General features: G+C 38.3%; 1 protein-coding gene across 2 annotated transcripts in view; it reads right to left on the minus strand.

Annotated features, from left to right (window-relative positions):
• pik3r4 (phosphoinositide-3-kinase, regulatory subunit 4) overlaps positions 1-1,243 on the minus strand; it is a 29,296-nt gene extending 28,053 nt beyond the window's left edge. For both annotated transcript variants that reach the window (XM_023269843.3, XM_023269842.3), the window contains exon 1: positions 959-1,243. The gene's annotated coding sequence lies outside the window, so the exon portion shown is untranslated. The remainder of the gene's footprint in view (positions 1-958) is intronic.
• Positions 1,244-6,000: the final 4,757 nt, after the last annotated feature.

Raw genomic sequence — 6,000 nt, forward strand, 5'->3', positions numbered from 1 at the left:
TATATATCACTGAACTTTCCTGAACAAGGATTAATTTGTTCTGTTAATACTTTTTCCCTCACTGTTCTTTGACTACATGTTGCAGGAACTTCAGTTGAGTTCTGCTTAACAGATGATACACACAGTTACCAGTATTTTACTGCTGCATCTGTTCAGAGTAAAATGACCACCCCTTTCAAAAAAGAACAAACCAATGTGTCCAGGAGGACACACTTCAGAGAAAGGTTAAGTCAGCACTTAGAAACCAACACGAATGAAGAAAAAACACAGATTCATAATGCTGCAATGGATCAAACTAAAGACCTACATGGTAGTTTACATGCTGGATGATGTCATGGACCACTAACACTCTCATCAATTAAAATCTATAACGAAATCAATACAAAAGTACTACGAAATTAATGCAATTTATATAAAATACTCCCGATATTAGACCCGACTTAATTTACCTCTGGTGTCATTACAAAGACTTCTACAGTACAAGACTTAAGTCAAAATCATGTAAATTTTAGATGCGACTTTATTCTGTCCTTGTGTTACTGCACGAATATCTACAGTACCAGATTTCGTTCACAATAGTCTCAATTTTAAACGTGACTTTATTCACCTCTTGTGTGGCTTTTTTTGTGTGTGGTTTAACACAAAAACTGAACGGTTTATATCAACAATTTACGAGCAGCAGTATTAGTCTCTGTGTCTTCTGAGTCTCTGCTTCCTTCTAATTTAAGCAAACATCTAGATTTTCCTGTTGCTGAGCCTCCATGACTCTCATTATAGACCAGATGTTTCTCAAACCTCCAACTTGGTTACTGAAGCAGCAGTCACATGATTCAACACTGTGACAGCAGTAATTTAACATGTAGGCCAACCGTTATTAGCTCAGCACTACAAAGCTTTTACCGTAGAATCCGACCATTTCGTTAAAAGAAATCAAAGACTGCGAAAATCAGATGTTTACCTGCCGCTGTTGAGGCTGCTGCTGCTGCTGTTGTTGTTGTGTTAGCTTTAGCAGGTTAGCTAACCTTTCGGTAATGCTGCTGCTAAAGACTGCCAACGGCGACAAACTTTAAACTCGGGCCCGATTAACCGTCTTCATGCCGCCTCTCAGTGGTTCAGCTGCCAAAGCCCGTTGGCTAGGATCCTCTGCCGCCGCCGCTGAAACGCCCCGCCGCTAAAAAAAAAAAACCCAGCTGTAACCGTAAATACCGAACCGAAGCAACCTGAATCACGAAGCAGCTGAGCTAAACGATTAGCTGCTTCCAGCTGTTGTTATGAATCCGGGTCATGGCGGAAGCTGCTATATGGCAGCTGACCTGACAGCGCCTCCCTGCGGTCAACTGGAGGTACTGCAATAATAGTCTATTTAAAAATGGAAATACTGTTTCAGAAGATTTGTAGGACTTGGTATTGTAGTGAAAAATGAGCCTACAGTTAGGGAAAATAATACAGGAACAAAAAACTACTAATATTGCCGGTTAAATTTTTTTTGTTCTTTTACAGTGGTACCAGACTGCGCACGTGCCTACCTGCCTGCGCTCACCTGTCACGTCCTGCCTGCGGACGTCAGTGTCAGTAGTGTGTGCTAACCGCAATGGAGCATTGCAGTTTGCATGCATCTCAAGTTGTGACGTAGTGCGTGACGACACTGCTGATAACGTCACTGTGACAAATTCTCCTTAGTATGAGACAATATTTAATTGTAGTTCAATTTAAGGCAGCAACTTTAAAATTGTTTTTCCGTTAAAATCCACACTGAACAACTCCCATTTTTCAACATGTTCGGTTTAGCTTTGCGTCCTTTTCTGAGGCCAGCCTCCCGGCTCCTCCTGGCCACAGATCTGGATTACATAATAACCCAGGCTCTTCATTTAGATTACCCCCCTTCAGATGAGAGTGGTGCAACAAGAGCCCCAACACCACTAGCTACAGCACCTGAAGCAGTCAGTCCTGCAGCACCACCAGAACCTGCAACACCACCAGAATTTGCAAGACCACCAGCTGCAACACCACCAAAAGCTGCAGCATCACCAGAACCAGCAGGATCACCAGCTGCAACACTCCCAGAAGCTGCAGCACCACCAGAACCTGCAGGACCACCAGAACCTGCACCATCACCAGAACCTGCAGGACCATCAGCTGCAACACTCCCAGAAGCTGCTGCACCAGTGGAACCTGCAGGACCACCAGCTGCACGACCTGCAACACCAACAAAACCTGCCACACCACCAGCTACAGGGCTTAAAGCAGCAGAACATGCAGCACGTTCAGCTGCAGAACCACAAGCTGCTGAACCCCCCGCACCAGCAGAACAATCACCATCAGAGAAGAGGGACTCTGAGGTCTACTGGTGGCAGATTAACTGGGGCGTTTCCAAGTACAGTGGAAGAAGAGAAGGTAAACCTGATGTTTGCCGTCCCTATGATTCTGGAATAGCATGGGACCAGCAACCGGAATTCCCAGAACCACTAGAGACTCCTGAGGAAGGTGGACCTGAAACAGCATGGTATCAGCAACCAGAATCCCCAGGACCCCCAAGAACCAATGAGGAAACTGGACCTGAGCTAGAAGCCTCACCACCCCCCATCACAGGATGGTCCAGGGTAAAACCAACAACTGCTGCTGTTGTTGGTGGTGCTGCAGTTCTCTGCTTTCTACCAGTTTGCCCTGCAACCGGAGAAGCTGTTCTGTCAACAGGGAGAGTCATTGCAGAGTACTGTAGGTTCAGCAAACGAGGCACATGATCTATCCACAATTGATAGATGAAAAGTGAAAAGTGAACATCTGTAAGCAAAGGCGCCAGAATGAGGGCAATGTTCAAAAAGTGTAAAATGGGTAACGACAACAGCAAAAAAACAAAACAAAACAAATGTAAAATGATATTTTGAGATAATTTAATGTTAAAAAGTGTTAAATTGGTTTATGAGGTAAGAGGGGAAATATAAATAATATAATATAATATAATATAATATAATATAATATAATATAATATAATATAATATAATATAATATAATATAATATAATATAATATAATATAATATAATATAATATAATATAATATAATATAATATAATGAATATATAAATAAATTCATCTGGAAAGTTACTGTAATTCTTTAATGGTTTAGGTCCTTTGGGGGGCTATTTATTTTTACGACAAACTACATTCTGCTGCAGTGTATTTTTACTGAAGCAACCTTTTTGTGTGTGTGTGTGTGTGCAGGACCTTTACTTATTTTTACTTTGCTGTATTGGTATTTTTACTGACATGCCTGAATCCCTTTTCTAGCTCTGCAGGTGACACCCAAGTGCTGCACCATAATGTTACTGTGACAACAGGCTCATAAAAACTCCTTCGGCTGTGCATTTAGTCATATTAACAATTAGACAATAATAGAATTTAATGTAATTTAATGTTTAACTCTATTAAACAGACAAAATATTGAATGAGATCATTCAACAAGATACAATACATGTCGTTATGAAATTAAACAGAATTTTTAAAATACAAATATTCAAATTACAGCTAAAATATTTTCCACAATTAAACATTTAAAAAATACAATTCAACAAGAAGAACGTTAAACATTTCAAAAAATGCAAAACATTTAATTAGATCATTAAACCTTTAAAAAGACAAAACATGTAATTAAAAAATTGAATGTTTTATTAGAAATTACATCTTAAAGTTCTTAAATCTTTTTAATAATAAAACTTTTTAAAAGCTTTATTGTATTAATTTTTTTTCCTTTGATTTAATTACTTTTTGTTATGTAGTTTATTTCTTTAATCTCATTTTTTCTGTTAAGATTTTAACCTCAGCCTTACAAAAGAAACAAACCCTTAAATCACAATAAAAATACTTCTGTTGTCACAATCATGAGTTAGTAAGTTATTCAGTTTATCAGTTCAACTTTATTTGTTTAGCACCTTTTACACAGACGACAAAACTAAACAAGCAAAGAGAAAAAACTGCTAAAACTATGATTAAAACTCAAAAACATAAAAAAAAAGAAAAAAAAAAGATTTAACATTGTAATAAAATATGTTGTGTCCAGGGGATGGAGGGAGTTTAGTGAAGTGTTCTTGGGCTCACATGGTAAATCATTTAAAATATAAACTTGATATTCAGTGTAAGGAAACTGCAGAGCGACAGAAGAAGCAACAATATCTCCTGTTTTCTCCTTTAATGAGTCGACTCTTCTTGTGCTTTCAGACCAAAGAACTACAGACTCTTCACAACCTGCTCAAACTCTTGGTACAGGACCTCACCACACGGGTCAAGAAGGTTTCCATCTCATTTCTACTCTGAAGCTCACCTTCTCCTGCTCAAACTGCTGACAAATGTTTCTGCTGCTCTACAGTCTGGTCTCCAGAACTTCCTAAAAACTCTCAAAGTCTCTTCTGCTGCAGGTTGCTTTGTAGAACTGTTCCAGAAAACCTCACTAAACCACATGGAGGAGCCTCAAGATAGTCGTCCAAATGAAACCGTACAAAAACCAAACTAGCACAACCCAAACACTAAAGTCTCCTGCAGCCTACCACAGAACCTCTGAGAACAGAGAATCAGGACAGGAACTTAACAAAGTTAACAAAGAAAGTTGAAAACCACCTTCTGATCCCTGAAATCTCTGAGTTTTCACACAAAGAACACCTGAACATGTCAAACTGGTTTCATAGTAGAACCATCATTGTAAAAACGTCATAGTATGGTGTGTTGCTCAAAAAACATTAGGACCCGGCTGTCAGGGGACAAACATGTAAGAAACATGAGAACAGAGAGAACCCAACCAGTAGGTCACAGTTTATCATCCCCCAGTCATCTCCTGAAGTCCATATGGTGAGAGACATCAGTATCTGGTTGTTCATTTACCAGAGGATGCTTATAATCATGCTGATGTGGTCTGTACTCTACAGTATTTTAGTGACTCAATAAATGCCTAAGTTGTTTTTTTTTAAATGCTTTTTAGTTTTTAATACACATTTAACAGCCTATATGTAATCAATAAATGGCCTTTGCCTATCTTAAGAAAAATTCACTCAGAACTCTGATATGTTAACAGTACTAAATAAATCAATAAATACATGCATACACACATAAATAAGTTAATACATTAACTGTGTTAAGATAAGATTTAGATTTTTAAAAAAGTTGTTTATGTTTTTGCAGAATCCAGTATTGCTCACTGGTTGGTCATTACATTTTATTAGTTTGATTTCACTGTTTAAAATGATGCCACCTCTTTTCAGACAGAACCTGTGATCATAAAACAATACAAAATTTTTAGTTCCGTGTTAATAAAGCACTTAAAGCTTTAAGTATGGCTAAATGCTTTTTTCAAAATTAAATATATCACTCCTTAGGTGGTAGTGGCCCCAAGTTCAGTAAAGTTGGAAAGATATTCACAGATTCAGACTTCCAGCATCAATAACTCATTAGATATAGGTTGTCAAAACATAAACGGTGCCTCTTTCCCATTGTTGCAAGGCAGACAATGTGCTACAAGCCCAGTTTTATCAAAAGTAGCTGTCTTTCAAGCTACAGGAATAACATTGGTGTCTATGGAGTGAACAGGGTCCGTCTGCAATTTGCAAAACCGCTGCAACAGTAAAGAGAAACAAATATTCAATAACTTCACTCTTATACATTGTAATGTCACTAAAATCACTGCAGCCTTCAACTGGCTCCTGTTGACAAAGTGTTTTAACAGAAATGTAAATGCTGTAATTTGATTCTTTTAATGAACCATGTAACTTGAATGGATGTGATGCTGGTGTGACCACAGTGCATACGTCTGATGTTGCTCACAGTGGTCCAAGGGACGCTCAGGGAGTTTGTGTGTTTGCTCAGACTCATGAAAAATTACAGGGAACATTGCACATACTTATTTGACAAAACAATTTTTTTTTTAAAATCTTATTTTAAACCTGATTTCGGAAGCGGTACTTGCTTCTCCTTCAGGCAGCCTGACATGGCACATTTATATTATTTTGAAACATTCC

The sequence above is a fragment of the Amphiprion ocellaris genome, chromosome 9 (genome assembly GCF_022539595.1).
Source record: "Amphiprion ocellaris isolate individual 3 ecotype Okinawa chromosome 9, ASM2253959v1, whole genome shotgun sequence".
NCBI classification, from domain to species: domain Eukaryota; kingdom Metazoa; phylum Chordata; class Actinopteri; family Pomacentridae; genus Amphiprion; species Amphiprion ocellaris.